Genomic DNA, 20700 nt, shown 5'->3' on the forward strand with positions numbered 1-20700 from the left:
GTCAGGGTGTGTGACCTTGGACCAGTCACTGTCCAGGTAACTCATGTTTCTTGCTGTTTGTTGTTATCATATGTGACATTAATCAGGGACTGGAAGGTACCACAAATTAAGTCATTGTCATGCCAACCTAGGGCCACTTAATGAAGCTACAGGGAGGCAGGTTTGACTTCGGTACATGCAGGAATTTCCTCCTAATCAGAGGGAAAGTAGTGAGTTCTCTGTCATGGAAAGCTGGATGACCACCTACCAGATATGTTGTTGGGGGGGGGGGTGTCCAACTTCTGGGGAGGCTTGACTTAGAAACCAGACCTAATCTGAGACTGGATGATCTCATTACCCAAGGCATCACCTCGCCTTCAGAGAGGACTGGAAGTCCCCCTGACATCTGACTAGCTGAGTGACTTGACTCAAGTCTTTCCACCTCTTGTGGCCTCAGTTTTCACATTGGTAACGGCAGGTGATCGGACACATTGTTTTCAAAGTCTCTTCCAGGCTTAGAGTCACACAGATGTAAGTAGAATCAGTCTTTCAGTATCCAGAAAGGCGTTAACTAAAATCCCTTGAAATCTGCTCCTGGGTGCTCAGTTTCATCCATGGCTACCTCCTGCGTGGCCTTGCTCCATCCACCATTTGGGTGACTCAGGCATCTCCATTCACTCCCCCACCCTGGACTCCCACCCTCCAACCTGCAAGCACACTTAGGTCTTACCTATAAAGAAACGGCAAACAAAGCCTCTTCCTTTGGCCATCCTGTCCATCGCTGTCCTCCTCTACAGAGTCCCTTCACTTGTTGCCTTCTCCATCCTCTACCCTGGACCCCGAGGGATCATTTCCACCACCCCAGGCAAGCTACTCTTCCCTAGCTCTCACCACCTCCTTGTCACCAGGTCCTCCTCCCCTGCCTCATTCTCTACCACTCACTCTCTGCTCTTCTGGACTCTCCCCGCGGGGAACTTGAGGGAGCACACTCAAGGTTTCCCTCCTCCAGCCCAGTTACACCTAGTGTCTACCATCCAACACCTTAAAGTTTGCACAAAGGGTTAACTTTAGGGTTGGAAGGAGGCCTCAAGTGAACCCATCTTTTAATTTTATAGATGAAAAAACTGAAGCACATAGATTGAGAGGCTTGCCACATAAATAGACACTAGCATAGCTGGGATAGCAGCACAAAGTTGCTTGTTTCATTGTAGGCTATGTTTGTTATGGACAACTAGGAGGCACCATAATAGATAGACCACTGGACTCGGAGTAGAGACCTGAGTTCAAATCCAACCTCAGACACTAGCTGTGGGATCCTGGGCAAGTTGTTTCTCCCTGTTTCCCTCAGTTTCCTCATCTGTCAAATGAACTGGAGAAGGAAATGAACCACTCCAGTGTCTTTGCCAAGAAAACCCCAAATGGGGCTTGGTGACTGAACTCAGGCTTAGGTGGCCTGGGATCCCCACACAGCCGCCACCACCACAGCAGCAGCATCCTTGCAATTGGCTCGTCCTCCGCGACCCCTAGAGAGCCCTCTCCACAACATGCTGAAGTCGCGCTACCCCGCCGAGGAGGAATATCCTGACCTCTCCTCACACAACAACCACATGGCTAAGGTGCTGACGCCTGAGCTCTATGGAAAACTCCGGGATAAGGCTACATCAAGCGGCTTCACCCTGGATGATGTCATCCAAACTGGTGTGGACAACCCAGGGCACCCATTCATCATGACTGTGGGCTATGTGGCTAGAGATGAAGAGAGCTACGAAGTGTTCAAGGAGCTGTTTGATCCCATTATGGAGGACCGACATGGAGGCTACAAGCCTTCTGATGAGCACAAGACTGATCTTAACCCTGACAGGGTGGTGATGTCCTGGATCTAAACTATGTTCTGAGTTCCCATGTTCAAACTGGCTGGAGCATCCGAGGATTCTGCCTGCCTCCACATTGTAGCCCGGGTGAAGGCCACTCTGTAGAGAAGTTGTCTGTGGAAGCTCTGGCCAGCCTGGAAGGTGACCTGCACAGGAAGTACCACGCTGTGAAGAACATGACTCAGCAGGAACAGCAGCAGCTCATTGATGACCTCTTCCTCTTCGACAAGCCTGTCTCCCCACTCCTCTTGGCTTCTGGCATGGCTGGAGACTGGCCCGATGGCAGGGTCATTTGGTACAATGACAACAAGACCTTTCTGGTGCGGATCAATGAGGAAGATGACCTGAGGGTCATCTCCATGCAGAAGGGAGGTAACATGAAGGAGGTGTTCACACGTTTCTGCACAGGGCTTACCCAGATTAAAACCCTTTTTAAGACCAAGAACTACGAGTTCATGTGGAATCCTCACCTGGGCTACATCCTGACATGCCCCTCCAACCTGGGCACAGGCCTACGTGCAGGTGTCCACATCAAACTTCTCCACCTGGGCAAGCATGAGAAGTTTGGTGAGGTTCTGAAGAAACTGAGACGGCAGAGGAGGGGGATAGGGGGTGTGGACGTAGCAGCTGTGGGTGGTTTCTTTGACATCTCCAATGCTGATGGATTAGGCTTCTCAGAGGTGGAGTTGGTGCTGATGGTGGTGAATGGTGTGAAGCTGCTCATTGAGATGGAGAAGAGTTTGGAGCAGGGCCAGTACATTGATGACCTTACGCCAGCCCAAACACTTGACTTTCTAACTCTTTGTCAAGGTCAGACTCTGCTCCCAGTGGGGGTGGAGGTGGGTGAACTGTCACAGGCTTCAGGTATTTTGTATCAGCCATTCCATTCCCCATTCTCTGTGGGCGCAGAGTTTCGGAAGCAGCCTCTGCCAATGCTGCTGCTGCTGCTGCTTCAGCCATAGCCACCACCCCCACCCCTACCACCCTGAGTCTGGGGCCAGACCTGGCCAGATCACAGGTTCTTCTTTCACTCAGGTCCCACAGAGTTTTCAGACTGACCTTTCTGGCATTTGTGAGTTGAGAAGTCTGGAAGCTGCCATAACTACCAATGATTTACTGCAGTCAGTCTGCGCCTGTACGGCCCACGCAGGACTGTGCTTTGTTCTCTCTCTGGTGTGATGGATCCTTCCTGTTGACTTTCCAGGTTGTCTTGGGCTAGAAGTTTGTTTCACTCTGTCATGTTGTGGGTTCTGTAGCTCTAGAATTTGTTGTCATTTTTTTTACAGGTATTTGGAGAGTGTAGGGGCAGAACTCAGGGAAGTCGCTGGAACAGAAAAGTATCAGATGGCTGCTGCCACCGTCATTGCCCGAGGACCTCAACTGCAGTGGGCACTAGAGGTCATAGGTCAGTCTTAAAAGTACTTTGGTTCTCTCAAGAGCATGGTGAAATCAAAGTGGGAAATGAACCATGGACTTGGGTCTTGTGTGTGTGTGCTATAATATCGGCCCAGTTCAAGCCCTGGGGCCATTTCCATTTCCTGGGGCTCTGTAGCCTTTGACACTGTCCCTCTGGATATTCTCTCTTGCCTAGGCTTTTGTGGCCCAACTTTCTTGGGTCTGACCATTCCTTCTTGATGTCCTCTGGATCCTCAAGCATGTAATATTCACTATGGAGGATGTCCCCTAGCCTCTGCCTTTGGCTCTCTCTCCTCATCCTCCATACCATCTCCCTTAGTTACCTTGTCCATACGCATGTGTTCAATGATCATCTCTGAGCAGACAATTCTTAGACCCATATATCCAGCCATAGCCTCTCTCCTGACTACTACTTCATACCAAAAACTGCTTCTTAACTACATGTCTCCATAGGCACCTAAATGTGTCCCAAACAGAATTCATGGTCTTCTCCCCTTCCTTCCATCCTTCCAGCTGCTCCAGCTCCCAGCTTACAGATCATGCTTCCTTCCTCATTCTCACTCACCTGCCCATCCCAAGAGTTGGCAGATCACGTCATTTCTTTCTCCAAATCACAAAGTTGAGGTCTCATTGTCTCTGCCCTGGACTACAGCCATAGACTCCCTTCCACAAGTCCCTCCACACCCCATCATTCCTCTGCCCATCTGCCAATGTGATTCTCCCAGTCCATGACCATGTCAGCCCACCCCAACCAGACATATATACTCTCTAAATTCCAATGATCACCTACCAAGGCTAAGATTGAATAAAAACTCCTGTTTGGCCTTTGAAACTTGCCACCTTGGCCCCCTCCTACCTTTCCAGTCTTTCTATATATTGCTCCCCTAAGCATCACCCGTAATGCTCTCTCACTCCCCCTGCCCTACCCAATCTGTCACCGAGGGTCCTCATGGCATCTTTGCAGCATTCTCTAATATGCCCCCTTCTGACACAACCATGCCCCTTGTTCGGCTCTCATTCCCTCATGCCTGTATTATTGCAATAGCCTGCAGGAACAGGTCTCTTCCCACCCCAGTCCTCTATTCAGACACTAAAGGGATTCTCCTGAAGTGCAGGTCCGGCCATTCCTCCCCACCCCCCAGGGGCTCTTCTTGCCTCTAGGATCAAATGCAAAATCCTGTTTGACATTCAGAACCCTTCCAGAGCCAGCTGCCTCCTTCCCCTACAGGCTTTTTACATCTTACTCCCTGTGCCCCCCCCCCCCCCCTTGGACCCAGTGACCCTGGCCCCTGACTCTTCCTTGAGCGAGCTCCATCTGTCAGCTTGGGGAGTGCTCTCTGGCTCTCCCTCATGCCTGGAATTCTCTTTCTCCTCCCCTTCTCACCTCTGCCACCTGGCTGACCTGGCTTCCTTCAACGCCCAGCCCAAATCCCACCTTTCCTGATCCCCTTTCATTCTTGTGCCTTCTCTCCCGATTATTTCCTGTGAATCCCCTACATAACTTGCTTGGCCATGGGTATTTGCTTTTCCTTCCCTACATTAGACCATGAGGTTACTGAGGACAGAGACTGTCTTTTGCCTTTCTCTGTGTGCCCAGCACCTGGCACAGTGCACATAGTAGGCACTTAATGTGTTTATTGACTGACTGGGTGGCTGGCTGGTTGGCTCTCAGGTTTCAGTTTTAAAGGGAACTGGGGATTCTCAGCAAGGAGTGGAGGAAAGCGAGGGCATTTTACTGGGCAGTACATGGACCCAGGAAGCGGAGCACTGCAGGGGAGGCAAGCCAGGCTGTCAGGGCTTCCCCTCTCCCTCTCTATCTGCCTCCATGTTTTCTGTGCTGGGATATGGGAGAGCCTGCACACCTTAAGAAGGCTTGCTGTGGTTAAAGCAGGCCTATGTCCATCCTTTAGCCTGGACTGCCCTCTTGTGGCCACCAGCCAGTGATGCATCCACAGAGCCCACTCCAGCCTAGTCCTTTTCTCAGAATCCCCACAAAGAAGGGGGTAGATCCTTTAGCAGGCAGGCAGCCTGAGGCAGGAGCCTGAAAGAAGCTCAGTATGCATCTGGTCTAACTTATGACTTGACAGAGTCTTGGGGGGAGTCATTGTGAGCACTTAAGAGAGCTGAGTTTGTAAATCAGTGTGAGAAGAAGTGGGGAGTAGGAGCCGTGGATGGAAAGTCAAGAGGGAGAGTCCTAGCTCTGCCTCTGCCATGGAGGTGCTGTGGGACCTTGAGCTAATCATCTCTCCCTCTGACCTTCCATTTTCTCATGTTTGAAATGAGAAAGTTGAGCTACACGGTCCCTTCCAGACAGTCCTTGCCCTTAAGTCTATGGCTTGAGGTGGGGGCTTACATGATGTGCGCTGCCTGGTGGGCAAGGTTGGACTTCTCTTACAATGGCCGTGTGCAGCTTGGAGGCAGGGAGCAGGGGCAGTTCTAGTGGCTAGGATGCGGGTGAGCAGATGCCTTTCATTTGGTAAGAGCAGAAGGGAAAAAGAGGTCCATGAAGGATGAGGATGATATCATGAGTGGTCCTGGGGAGCTGTGTACTCATCTCTGCTCAGCAGTGAGTGGTCTCAAGGATGTAGGAGGAGAAAGAATCAGAAACCCAGAATGCATAGGGACCTCAGTGACTGAAGGAGGGCTAGATTGGGAGTCAGAAGCCCTGGGTCCCTATCTTGGCAGCGCTGCTACCTCCCAGGATGGACTGTGTCTCTGTGGGACAGCTGTAAGTGAAAGGAAATGACTTCCTGTCAGATGCTTCATCTGGGCAGGAATAAGTTTGGGTCCCACAAACATACTCTGGAGTCATTTTTCTCAGGCCCTGGAGGGAGCTGCACAAAACTCTTGGTGGAGAACATGAACTGGTATTCCCCAGAGGTTGACTGGATGCAGAAAAGCACATTGAGGACCTCCCAGAGGGCATAGAAGTTCTATGCGATGGTAGTATAATTCCTCAAGGGGCTAGACACAATTAGGAGAAAGGGGTCTGCCACCTTACTGCCCATGCATACATGGGGTATTTGGGGTGTTCCGCGAAGATCAGTGTCTTTGGGGTGGGGGCTGCTAATTAACCTTTGGTGTCCACCCACCACCCAACTCTCACCTATGGCTACAAGAAGCTGGAGCATGCACAGTGGCCACATCCTGGTAAAACTGTCTCAACAGACAGGCTAAACCAGGTTGTCTAGCCACCAACAGGTTTCCAACCCAGCAGCAAGTTAGGGGGTTGTTTACCCCAAGCATGTGAAGACATCCCCTTGCAGAATATGGGGATGAGAACAGTGTATTCCAGTGGCCGTGGAACATAGGCAGAAGCAGGCACTGTGGAGCCCTTGGAGCTTGGTCAGACATGGGATACACCAAGGCCATCCACTGCATCCAGGGTCATACCCCATCCCCCTGACTTTTATTTTGCCACAGGACTTTGATGAGTCTGGAAGAGAGGATGAGACGGATGACTTTGTCCAGCTCTGCCTCAAATAATTCATGCACAAGTCTCTCAAGACATCACCACACAATGCCATTGGTTCTCTCTGAAAACGAAAGATGAGTAACAAGCACTCATGTACATGTTTGTCTCTAGAATTCTGAGGAGGAGACGGCCCCCAGACCCAGATCTGACCTCAATGACAGGGGACTGGCTGCTAGCAGCAGTCAGAGGACCCTGTCTTATGAGACCAGAGAAACAGGTTTCAGGAGAAGCCAAGAAGTTTGGGGTTCCTTGCCGTAAAGGAAGTCTTAGGCAGGGTTCAGAAGTCTTAGAGGACCTGGTCTAGTAGGACTCAGAACTGGGAGTTTCAGCAGCGTCTCCTTCCAGGTGAGTCTGTGTCTCTTTCTAGCACCTAGCATTATGTGCTGAGTGCTACAGCACGTGCCAAGGAAATGTTTGGTGAACTGGAGGGGGAATTTATAATCATTTAATATCATTTTTGGACTTTGATAAGGGCTAGAGCCTGAATTAATCCACCAGAAGAACCTGGATGTAACAACCTCTTTGTTGTCTGTGTAAACTCAGAGAATACCTCTTCCTCTATCAACAAGGCCCCATGGGGCTGACAAGTATTTTTCCTCTGCATAAGGATGTGACCCTTAACCTAAGACACTATCCTGAGTACTGGAACTTCTGTAACTTAATATTATGTGGACATATACTATGTTATGGCACACTATGGTAAAGAAAACACAGATACCTTTGTCATTTCAATGGACACTGTCAGCTCTCTTATCTTATTGTATTTACAACTTAGTTAATTAAGTAAATTCCTTTCTCATGGTATAGTTAAACACATATAGAGACCATAAATGTGAGGGACACAGACATCATGGAATGGCCCTAAAACAGATTGAAGACTAGTCATTCTTGTATCAGACAGTCAAAACATATTTTGGCTCCTTGTACAAGTTCCCTAGCTTAGACTAGCTTAAAGGGAATACACTATATGCATTAACATATCACCTAACCTGTATGCCTCCTTTAACCAAACTTCCAGGTGGACAGAATGCATAAAAGAAGTGAAAGGGGGAAGGGAAGGTCCTCGGAGACTTCAGGGCCAAAAGAGGAGAATCCCCATCCTTTTCAGCTTTTTGTGAAGTTTTGTGGAAAGCCGTGTGTGTGTGTGTGTGTGTGTGTGTGTGTGTGTGTGTGTGTGTGTATAAGTTGAGAGTCAATCCAATTCCTGAAGAATTGTTGATGTGCACCACGGGTTCTAGGGAGGAAACGTGCAATTTACACATGTGATCTTAATACAGAATATCCTCCAAAGCAAGTTGTAGTGCTACAGTCTACACAGTGTATCTCCTGGGAAAGGCCACTCTGGTGGAGCAAAGCTGCTCCAAACCACAGCTCATGAGGCCCCATCAGTGTGGTCCCATTTGTTAGTGAGAAGGCTGCCACACATGTTCTGTACATGTAAGCCCCTGTCTATGTGTATAGTAAAAGTGGGGAAGATATGTAAGATACTGTGGAGATGAATGTGATGAGAGGAAAATGCATGGAAGGGTTGAAGAAACTGCTGGGGTTCGAGGCTGCTGTCCTTGCTTAAAAATGTCTCTCGTAGTTGAAATAAGGTTGACTTTAGTCCCACTCTCACAGAGCCAGATCTGTTAATAGCTAATAATTAGCATTTAAACAGTACCTACTATATGTCAGGCACTTTACAAGTATTATCTGATCTGACCTTCACAACAGCCCTGAGAGATAAGTACTCTTATACCCATTTTATAGTTGAAGAAACTGAGGCATAGGGGTTAAATAACTTGATTATTGTCACATAACTAGTTAGTTTCTGAGGCTGGATTTGAACTCCTCCTGAGTCATAGCCCAATGCTCTATTACTGCACTAACTAGATTCCTGCTACATGCCCTCCCCACAATCAAGGTCCCTTCTCTGCTGTGGGTTTGAGTCTCCATCTGCTGTGTTTGTCCTATTTTTAGGGACCCAGTAACTAGCATTTCAGCTTCATTTAAGCCCTTAGCACTGGGTACCTTTTACAGATGGATGTTCATGTACAAGCAGTTCTTCTTGGGAGAGGGAGCACAATCTACTTTCCCCAGCTCACCTGTGGGAGAGTTACCTTTGCTCACCTTAGTTCAGTTCCTACATAGTATTGGTCCCACCAAGTTTGTGTCCAAAGCCAGTGTTACTGCAAGCTTCTGCTAGGACATAGTCCTGGGCTCTTGCTCCTCAGGACATGGACACTGGGTTGGCTGAACCCCTGATCTGGATGCCTGGACTCCCAAATCCCCATGCTTTATACTCTTGGCCTGGATTAAAGACTTCACTCTTGGCACCTAGAATGGAAAAACAAAAGTTCCAGGACCATTTCTCAGAGGTCAGACAGATGACCTCTGATGGTGGAGGAGGGAAGGAAGCCCTACTTTTGTCTCCCTGGCTTTGCATGAAGGAGACACCTTGTTCCTTCAGACACAAATACAAACGAGCTGTGGCTAGAGTTGAGTCAGGTCTTTTGGAAGATGCTCACAGTGTTGGCGAGGCAGCCAGTCAGAAAGGACTGCTCTGAGCCACATGATAGGTGACCCTGCCTCAAGCCCAGGATGTCTAGGCATGCACTTCCCTCACACACCCTACCTCAAAAAAAAAAAAGCAGCTCCCCAGCCCCCTCCAAGGGGGGCACCATACATAGCCACCAATGAGTGCCTCTCATGCTCTATAATTCACCAGGAAGCCACAGTCATATGTATGGGACCGTCTTGGATACTAGCATGTGGACTTAGCCCAGGACTCAGGAAGGCTAGCTCCCTCTGAAGCCAGGTCACAATCTGGCTTTCTGTCCAAACTCTCCCAGAGCCCAAGGAATAGGCTCGTAGTTTGGAGGCCCCCAGTATATGTTGTCCCCAAACCCCTTAAATCCTGCAGATAGAAACAACAAAGAGTTAGCACTGGTTTGTGAAGCTGGGGAAGGATGACTCCTCAAGACATCTGCTGACTGGGCGATGTCCCTGGGGTCATGCGCCCATGCCAATTGACCAGGGCCATCAGCCCCTTAGGTTGTGTTAATATTTAATACACATTTTAGACTTTAATAAGGGCCAAAGTTTGAATTAAGAAGAGTCTGGACCTAATAGTCTCCTTTGTTTAGAGGATGCCTACACCTTGGGTTGTGAATAAACAATTTCAAAGTCCTGTTGAGGACAGGATGTCTGCAGTCTGGGTGATGGGACTTTTCCTTGCCTTGAATCACAAAGACATGCTACAGAAGGAAGATGCCCATAGCCTGGGATCACAAAACCCAATTACAATGTGTTTACAATGTGAGAACTCCTTCCTCATGGCAAAATGTACTTAAGGCAGTCAGTTTCTGTACTAAGGCAGCCAGTTCTGATCCTGGCTCCATAGCGCTATGTAACCGTTTTCTTTATGGGGAATTGATTAATTAATTAAATCATAAAATGTGTGCATTTAGCCTGTTGCCTTTTCTCTGACCAAGTTTTCAGGTCAACAGTTATGGCGCCCAAACATGGATTGGAACTGAGGAACAGGATGGACATTTCCTCATCTCGCCAACGCCAGGACTCCGGCGCCAATAGGAACTATTTTTCCTAGAGTCCTGGGCCTTGACAGGGTCGGGGTAAGTCCTTCTATTTCCCAGCTTCCAAAGAACTCTCACTTTAAATTCCCTTTAAAGGAAACTCTGGGGACTGGAGACCAAGTCGCGTTAAATCTCTCTGTATTACTTAGGTCTCCTCTGGCGATCGATCTCAGGAAACTTAGTACAGGTATTGCTAGCACTAGTATCAATCAACTAAAGATAGCCCTAAATGATGTTGGCCACCACAGGGCTCTTTTGGACCGGTCAAAGTTACTTTATCTTAAAGCTAAATTAAGTTTAAAGGCCAACAAAACAAGTAGCCAGCAGCGAGAACGTTTCATCTTGGGCTTGCTGACTTGGCTGAGCGAGAACAAAAGACAGGTAGCCTCTTCCCTATAGGGCTGGGAGCTGCTTCAGCACCTAGCCGTGACCTGGCAAAAATCCTTTCTTCCTCAAGGGCTCCAGTCTGTCGTTCCCTTCTCTCCCTCCGTCCTATTCCTCACCCCTTTCCTCCCTCCCCTTCCCCTTGAAGGCCTCTGATCTGGGGAAACTGATAGCACTTAGATGCAATCTTTCCCCCTCGCCTTCCCCTACCTTAGACCTGAGGAAGGCAGCCTCTGTTCAAGCCTCTGTTGCCTCCCTCCTCCCCATTCCCCCTCCCCACCTTCCTTTAAGGACTCTGGTCTTGAAGAGGACAGTTACAATCCACCTAAGAACTAGAGGCCTTGAACTATTCCCATGGGGCCTGTTCCTTTAAGACAGTCAGAAACTTTGGGGCACCAAGGCTCCCCAACCCTCCAACAACTGCAAGGGTGCTCTGAGCAAAGGCTGCAGGATTCCCCTTGACTATCAGGTTTTGAATTCTTGCAACCCCCTTTTCTCAGAATAATAATAGCCAACTCATGATGGGGATTTCTAACAAGCTTCTAATTGCCTTCTCTCTCTGGGTTCTTTTTTTTGTGAGCTACATTTGTATTTGTCCTGTTGTCAATTTGTCTCCTGGTGTATGTCCCTGTCCGTGTCATGTGTGCTGTGTATGAGTGTGTTATCTTGTAAGATTTAAGTGCAAGCAGCCAGACTTCAAGGGCTGCAGCTGGGGAAATAAACAAACAAAACTGTGAGACTTTTCCTTGTCATTCTGGTCTGGCCAACCTGGAATTACAATGGAAAGTTAGATCATCTTAGGTAAAATCATTTTAGCAGATTTGTATGTTGTGAAATTAATCAGAAATATTTCGGGCACTGATCATTTGAAATAACTCCTAAGATTGTGGGTAGCCCACCTTTCTAGGTAAAACTTGGAAATGCCACCTAGGTCCTAGACATTCCGCCCACCCTGTCCCAGCACCTGCATATCGCCTTAGGGGCTCAGTAAATTCTGCTGCTGTGGGAGGTTGGGGGAGATGGATGAATCAGGCCTGTAGCGAGCGTTCTCTACACTCTGCCTGCGAAAGTCACCACTGGGACATCAGTTTCTCTGCTCTTGGTAAGCGTCACTTCTTTGTTTCAGTTGTAAAAAAAGTATTTTATCTCTGTTTGACCCATTTTTCTGATTTGTAAAAATAATTGTGCTTGTTGCTATGGGATCAAAATGATAAAATGATTATAAAATGCTTAACATAATGACTGGTATATGTTACATACAACATTATTATCTTTCTAATGTAATTGTTAACTTTGAAGTGGTTTTAATTGCTAAAAGTAATAAGATCAATAATTTCTGGAAATGCAAATTATACCATCTGCAGTTATTGTTGTGTTAAAACTGTATTTCTAGGATTGTATTTCTGAATTTCTCTTAGATTGTGAAAATTGAGTGACCACTGTAATCTAGAAATAGTATTAGACAAAGCAACTTTTAATTTGAATTTTGTTGAAACTAAAAGATGTTGGGAAAATTGTGTAACACCAGTTTTGTTACTTTATCAGTCCTGCTAAACTTGTCTTTTAATGTTTTGTAATTGTCATTTAGAAAACCAGGTATTTTCACCTTTTGTCTGTTAAAAAAGTTAAAGCTAAAGAATTTGGCTATCTTCTATGAAGTTGTAGGATTGTTAACTAAGTTATTTGGGATTACTGTTTTAATGCCGAAACCTAAAATTGTTAAGTGATTCCTATGTATGGAAAGGAGGGAATGGAGTGAAAACTTTATTTAGACTCCCTCTGCCCATTCAGAACAGTCCCACAGTGGAGTGAAAACTTTATTTAAATTCCTTTTGTTCATTCAGAACAGTCCTCCCATTCCTGTGGGTAAGATCATCAGTCCTAGTAAAGGAATTTGGTTGGTTAATGCAGATTCTAAATGATAATGTTTAATATAAAATTTTGGAATAATCTCTTTGTTCTCTCTGAAGCAAACTCAGAGAGTGCCTCTTCCCATGTCAGCAAAAGCCAGCCAAGGCCAACTCTACACTCCTTAAGGAGACCTTTAACCTAAGACACTATATCTTGAATAATGAGACTTTCCTTTGTATCTTATTATCTATAGACACATACTATGTTATGAATAATGGGACTTTCCTTTGTATCTTATTATTTATAGACATATACTATGTTATGGCATATTAATGGTAAAGAAAAATAGACATCTTAGGTCGTAATTTCTATTGAACATTGTTTACCCTTTCCTATGTCAGTTATCTGTTTAGGGCAGGAAGCCTGCCACTCACTAGTGGTGGGATTTCCTTATCACCGAGACATATGTTTATCCAGCCTGGAATCCCAAGGCCTGACCGACATTGCTTTGTTAATTGTCCTGTCTTACTGAATTTATGATTTGTTCAACTAGGAGAGTTCCTTTCTCACAGCAAAATGTATATAAGCCAGAAGATTTCTGCACTGGGTAGCCAGAACATTTCTGGCTCCATAATGCATTATGTTACCATTGTCTTTAATAGGGAATTGATTAATTAATTAAATCATAAAATGTATGCATTTAGCCTGTTGCCTCTTCTCTAATTAAGTTTTCAGGTCAACATAAATAATGAATATTACTTGCACAGAAGTGGTAATAGATAGAGAGAATTTGTAATAACTGGCTTTTACATCAGGAAAGTTTTAAATTTGAGAAGGAAAGATGCTAAATGTAATCCCTTATGTGTGTGTGTCCTGGTAAATCTTTATTGTTTATTGTAACTCCAAGAAACTGTTTTTAAGGAAGAGAAATAATTCCATCAAACTATAAATTTAGTCATTAACCTCTTTGCTTTGTTTAAGCTGGAATAGTATTCCAGTACAGTTATGCTAGTAAAAAGTAATAACTTAGGAGCTATCTTGTCTTGTGGTTAAAATGCAAAGGTAAATGGAATAATCTGAGTAATAGGGTTGAGAGATTTGGAAAGATAAATTAAGTTCTGATTGAAACTATGAAAGGTAGATAAGATTTGGGAATAAGTATGGATTATCTAAACCCCTCTTGCTCCTAGATAGTTGTTCTGGACACTTTTGTGTCAGTTTCAGATGGTTTAAAGAGTGAGGAAGTATTTTATCTGAGGGATACCAGCCAATATTGATTTGCTATATAAGACTGGTACTGCAATTTACTATTGTTTGAAGCTCTGATTACAGGAATACTTGTCTAAGTTATCATAAAGCCAATTGACATGTGCTGCAGGCTAATGGTGGATTCATGGAAAGGTTTTGAAGACGACCTTGGACACAGCCTAGGTAGGATCTTCCTAACTCTATTTCCCAAATGTGCTACTTTCTGAAAAAGGAAATTCCCCACCTGATTACTCTGAAGCCCTGCTTTCAGCACCTGGTGACCTCACATGTCAGATAACAGCTTATTCCTGGAATCAACCAGAACTAAGGAAATCCTTTCCTTCTGTTAACATTGTCCCTCTCTTTTCTTTTATAGCAAATCTTTGTAATTAAGAAGTTCTGTAAGTAGAACTAAGTCTATCAAATAATAAATGGAAATTGGAGCATCTCTGAGTTACTAAAATGGGATGCAGGAATGAATAGCTTACAATTTTAACCTACTTCCTGGCCAAATAAAAATAAATATAATATAGAGATAATATCGAGGAAATGATTAGACCAAGTAATAAGAGCAAATTTTGAGGAAAAGAAACAGGATCAGACTGATTCCTCTAAGAATTATATACAGGAGTATATGATTGGCTTCTAAAATTTATCGTGCTTTTGATAATAAGATCTCAAATCTGGATTTTTGCACAAGATTGTATAAAATAGTGGTAAATTATTTCTTCTCTATTAAAGTACCTGTCCAATAATTTAAAGGGCAGATGAGTTCATTTTATGGTTGAACTCTCATATTTTAAGATTCTTATTCCAGGTAGAAGATTTAGGTAAAAACAGAAACAGCAAATAAGATAAACTGAAATTTTCTGAAATTTCAAAAACGGAGAACAAATTTTAAGTAATTGTACTACTTTATACTGTCAGAAGTATCTGGGAACTTCTACATTTGAACCAGAAAGGCAGAATTTTCTTTTTGAACTATCCCAAGAATAAAACCTGTTATTAAAGAAAAGATATCTAGGTGTCAGATAACTACATGAGAAATCTGGGATTCAAAAAGTGATGTTTGAATGAAAATCAAGGATGGATTACTGAGATATCAGGAAGTTAATGTTAATTAATGATTACATGTATTTGTACGGTTCATGTTTAACTTTTCTTGTTTATATTGGTGACATGTAAATCTCCCTTTCAAAACTAGTCTATTGTGAGCCATCTGTAGCTGACAATGTAAAAATGCAATTTTGTGAACTGGAAAAAAAAAACCAAACTTCAGCGTGGTGTTTGAACCTAGCCCTGCGTGGCTGGGAAACTGAACTATTGCTAAGTGCCTTTAGCCATGTTAACTATGTTGTATTGTTTCATGCCAACTATCAAATCATATATTTTCTGGGAGACCGTGTCAGGTTTTCTGTGTACACTCTTGGATCCGTCTGTCACCTCCATTGCCCCTGCTCCTGTGTGGACCATGCCCTTCAAGTTTGAAAGGGCCTGAAGAAGATGACATCAGACAGAGACAGCTTTCCCAAGACCTACATGATGATTTAGTTTTTCATATCTTTGTTGGTCTACAGGCGAAGCCTTCGGCTTGCCTTTGACCAAAAGGAGGGAATGTTAATATTTAATATAAATTTTAGACTTTAATAAGGGCCAAAGTTTGAATTAAGAAGAGTCTGGACCTAATAGTCTCCTTTGTTTAGAGGATGCCTACACCTTGGGTTGTGCATAAACAATTTCAAAGGCCTGTTTAGGACAGGATGTCTGCAATCTGGGTGATGGGACTTTTCCTTACCTTGAATCACAAAGGCATGCTACGGAAGGAAGATGCCCATAGCCTGGGATCACAAAACCCAATTACAATGTGTTTACAATGTGAGAACTCCTTCCTCATGGCAAAATGTACTTAAGGCAGTCAATCTCTGTACTAAGGCAGCCAGTTCTGATCCTGGCTCCATAGCGCTATGTAACCGTTTTCTTTATGGGGAATTGATTAATTAATTAAATCATAAAATGTATGCATTTAGCCTGTTGCCTTTTCTCTAACCAAGTTTTCAGGTCAACAGTTGGCATGCTCTAATTACTCAGCTTCCTAGGATTAAGTGGGTCCTGCCTGCCAGGGCTTCCATTGTGCTCAGTGACCCTCCTCCTAGTGGGACATCTAGCTGAGACATCTGGCAGGCCTGGGGCCCCTGCATTCCCTGCCTGGGGTCCTGCCTTCTATTCTAACCACACAGGTGGGGCAGGGGTGGGGATCACCCTCTTCATTGAGCTCCTAGGAGGAGCAAAGGGAGCCCTGCTTGTTTCCTGGCCCTCACTCTCTTCCTGGGGTTCTTTCTCCTGTCTCTCCAGACATTCCTTGGGGACTGCTTCCTTTCCTATGACTCCTGTAGCATTCTCCTCCCCCTCCCCATCCAATAAAGACAAATCTCCTAATGCCTGGAACTATCACCTTGAGGGGTAGTAAGTACCAGTCAAATAGCAAACTAATATTTGAAGCTCCAGTGATGTGCCAGGTACTGTGCCAGGGGCAGGAGGGGATGGAGGGGAGAACCAAGGGCAAAGCACCGAACAATTCCTGATCCAAAGGAGCTCAGGTTCTAAAGGGAGAAATCCCAAAGTCCTCATCCAGCTGTGAGCCTTTGAAGTACATTTATACCTCCGCGTTAGTATAATTAGCATGTTTGAGCCCAGGAGCATTAGAAGGTCTCTGTGGCAGCTCCTCCACCCCTGGTAACTCCTGGCCTCTTGGGGGTTAAGATTCAGATTTCTGCCAACACTCAAGGAGGGAGCAGCGTATTATATCACAGGGGCTGTGGCAGGGGAGGAGGGGGAAGGGCACCCGTTGGCCTTTATCCTGGGGGAGATGAGTACAACTGGTGGCCTAACTCCGAACCTGCTGCTCTGAGATGCCTCGGGGCCGTTGGCCCTCCTAGATCTTGGATGTGCCCTGGCTTCCCTTCACCCTCTATACCTAAGATTCTGAAATAGTTCCTCCCTTTGACATCAGTTGTTTGTGGGGAAGGGGCTGCCCGAGTCTCTCTTGCAACGGCTTTGATTGATTCCAGGACGTGGGCAGGCCCTGTTCATGCTAGTTTCTGAGTAATGGGTTCAGTCGGAGAAGGCTATCTAATAATGACTTTTAAGTGAATTAGGCTTAGTGGTTCCACCCAGGACAGGTATGTACAGCACATATAAGGTAAACAGAGAGAAGTACACACAAAGTCATTCAATATGCTCAGTTTTACTGTAGCCCTTGTTTGAAGATGTGAATTTGCTTCAGCATAATTGTTGGAATGAACAGTGTGCAGCTTTGCCCACCAGGTGAGTGCAGAAAACTGCATCCAGGTAAACCAAGGCATCAGATACATGTATCTCAGACATCTTCCATGGTTCACCATGTGTGTTACCATGCAAGGCTCGGGTTTGCTGTGTGATGTGGGTAACATACATAAGTATACACACCACATGCATTCATATACACAATACATGCTCACATGCATAACACATGTGTGTAGAAATAGAACACAAAACGCACATGTAACACAATATACTTACATAACAACATAGATATGTATGCACAATACATACAGACATAATACACACAACACAAGTATATGTACACACATAATCTATAAAATATATACATAACATACATGCACAACATAGCACTATATAGTATACGTACACAACATATATGTGATATTATATGTCTATAACACATATGTGCACATACATGCAAGATAAAATACATGTACATACACAGTACACATGTCTTTATACAGCACATGGCATACATGCATATCACGTACACACAATGTACATAGGTGTATGCAATCCATATAGATATATGCGCACAATATGCATGTATATACACATAACATATGTACACATGTAGGTATATACATCTGCAATGCATCTATAAACATAATGCACATATACATGCACATCGATGTACATACACATAGTGTACATATAACATACATACACACATCTACGCACACAAAACCCACACATTTGTTGTTGTTGTTGTTCCCTTGTTTCAGTCCTGTCTGACTCTTCACGACCCCATGTGGGCCTTTCTTGGCAGAGACACTGTACTGGTTTGCCATTTCCTTCTCCAGCTTATTTTACAGATGAGGAAACTGAGGCAAACAGGGTGAAGTGGCTTGTCCAGGGGCACATAGCTAGTGAGTGTCTGAGGTCAGATTTGAACTCAGATTTCCCTGACTCCAGGTCCTTGCTCTATCCACTGCGCCACCTAGCTGCCCTCAACACAGACACACAGACACGTATATAACAATACGCATATACACATTATGTACACAGAATACACACATACCTACACATAGGCATATATGGACACAATATGAACACACTTATACACACATGTATAACATCACACAATAACACGTATATACATATATGCAACACACATGTGAACATGCATGTGCAGCACCACACAAAGGACATGCATACATGTGCATGCATTCTACACCCCAAACACGTCTAAGCAAAAATACCCAGCAAAGTATGCAGGAAGAAAGTGTTAAGCCTTGAGGAAAAGCTTCAATTAAATAAAATCTTTTGAAAGAAATAGGAGAATATGTCCTAACTCTTGAAGAAGCAGCCTGAAGGAATCAGCACCAGGGCCCAGCAGAGATGGTGCTGTGATAATCATGGAAACCTCCCTGGCTGGGGAGGCAGGGGCCCAACCCCATCCCCCACAAACCTGGTAGTTTGTAGCACCTGATCCGGCCTCATGTGGTGATGTTTAGGAATTCACATGTCGCATTACAGGGGAGCTGACTATACCTAGCTGGGTGGTGAGGGTGCTAGCGGCTGGAGATAAGGGAAGCCTTCACACTGAACAATACTCACGTGGGAACTAAGTCTGAAAAGAAGGACTCTTGGGTAGAAGTAAAGAGTGTTGACCTGAAAACTTAATTAAAGAAAAGGCAACAGGCTAAATGCATACATTTTATGATTTAATTAATTAATTAATCAATTCCCTATTAAAGACAACGGTAACATAATGCATTATGGAGCCAGAAATGTTCTGGCTACCCAGTGCAGAAATCTTATGGCTTATATACATTTTGCTGTGAGAAAGGAACTCTCCTAGTTGAACAAATCATAAATTCAGTAAGACAGGACAATTAACAAAGCAATGTTGGTCAGGCCTTGGGATTTCAGGCTGGGTAAGCATATGTCTCGGTAATAAGGAAAGAAATCCCACCACTAGTAAGTGGGAGGCTTCCTGCCCTAAACAGATAACTGACATAGGAAAGGGTAAACAATGTTCAATAGAAATTACGACCTAAGATGTCTATTTTTCTTTACCATTAATATGCCATAACATAGTATATGTCTATAGATAATAAGATATAGTGTCTTAGGTTAAAGGTCTCCTAAGGAATGTAGAGTCAGCCTTGGCTGGCTTTTGCTGACATAGGAAGAGGCATTCTCTGAGTTTGCTTCAGAGAGAACAAAGAGATTATTCCAAAATTTTATATTAAACATTATCAAGAGGAAAAGGAGGTGGGGCAGCTAGTGCACAAGGAAGGTGAAGTGTTGGGTCCGACGTCCAGAGAAAAGGAGAACTTGGCTAGATGGTGTGGTGGATGAGGGGAAGGAAAGCCTAGGAGATTGGAAAACCTCTAGGCTAGATTGTGAAGGGATTTAAAAGCAACCAGAGGGAAAAAACTTTTATTCCAGAGGCAACAGAGAGTCGCTGGGGTCAGGTTGAGTAGGAGAAACACTGGTCAAGTCAAGAGAAGGGTTTGGGAAGTGTCCATTGTGGTTGGTTAAATGTTTGGGGTTCCCTTAGACTTCATTAGATTCTCCTGGTTTCCCCCCATCTCTGTTGAAAATGTTTCTCAAGTATATATCTATCCTGCCAAATTGAGGATCTTTCAAAGGTTTCCCTGTATCAGTGTACAACTATGTGGATGTCATAGGAGACTGCGCTGCAGGAACACTGGCCCCAGGACATCTAAGGAGTGACTTTCTTGGAAAAAAACCCCAACCCTGATACCCAAGTGCTTGGGGGTCTCTTCTCTTTTCCTTTCTTTTCTTTCATTGAATTATATAAAAGAAGGGATAATCTAAATTCCTCTTTCTACAGAGGAGGAAACTGAGGCATAAGTGACTTGTTCCTCTATTTAACCCCTTGATCAAAGGGAGAGACACCTACTTCCTTATTTCTTTCACTTTGAAGTGAAGTTCAGGCAAAGCATGGGCTAACTGCTCATTTTCTGGAGTGGTCTAGGTTAACCAAACCTAGTTCTAGATTCTTAGTATAAGGAAATATTGTATCTTAAAGCTCATGGTTTCTTAAATTAGGTAAGCATTGGATATGAAAATGATTAAATGGTGATGTCTAGGTTCAGTTCCATTACAAGCACTGACATGAGCCTGTCATGTTCCAGGGGCTGCACTTAGTGCTGGGGAGATAGACAAGATGCAAATAGTTTGGTCTTGATGGACCTTTTATGGGGAGTGCATGTCCGGGAGGTGTTTCTTACAGAAATACAAAGTGTAGACAAAGTCTTTTCCAACAAAGTAACTTCTGAAAGAAGGAAGGCATGTGGATCTCTATGACACATTGTATCTTATGGATCCCTCTGATACATTATATCTTATGGATCCCTCTGATACATTATATCTTATGGATCTTACTGACACATTATATCTTATAGATCTCACTAACACACTGTATCTTATGGTTCTCTCTGACGCTTTGTATCTTATGCCGGGAGTGTTTCCAGGGCTGGGTAGGCTGGCTGAAGGGCCCCACACAGAGTCTAATCTGGCAGCTGCCCAGCCTCCTCCCCTTCTTCCCCTCCTCCTTGTCTCTCTTTTCTAGGCTCTTCCCTGGATCCTCCCCTTTCCTGAA

General features: G+C 44.7%; 1 pseudogene; it reads left to right on the plus strand.

Moving 5' to 3' along the window:
* Window positions 1-175: 175 nt before the first annotated feature.
* On the plus strand, window positions 176-3485 carry LOC140532317 (creatine kinase B-type-like; annotated as a pseudogene).
* The last annotated feature ends 17215 nt before the right edge of the window (window positions 3486-20700 follow it).

This window comes from Notamacropus eugenii, chromosome 3 (genome assembly GCF_028372415.1).
Source record: "Notamacropus eugenii isolate mMacEug1 chromosome 3, mMacEug1.pri_v2, whole genome shotgun sequence".
NCBI classification, from domain to species: domain Eukaryota; kingdom Metazoa; phylum Chordata; class Mammalia; order Diprotodontia; family Macropodidae; genus Notamacropus; species Notamacropus eugenii.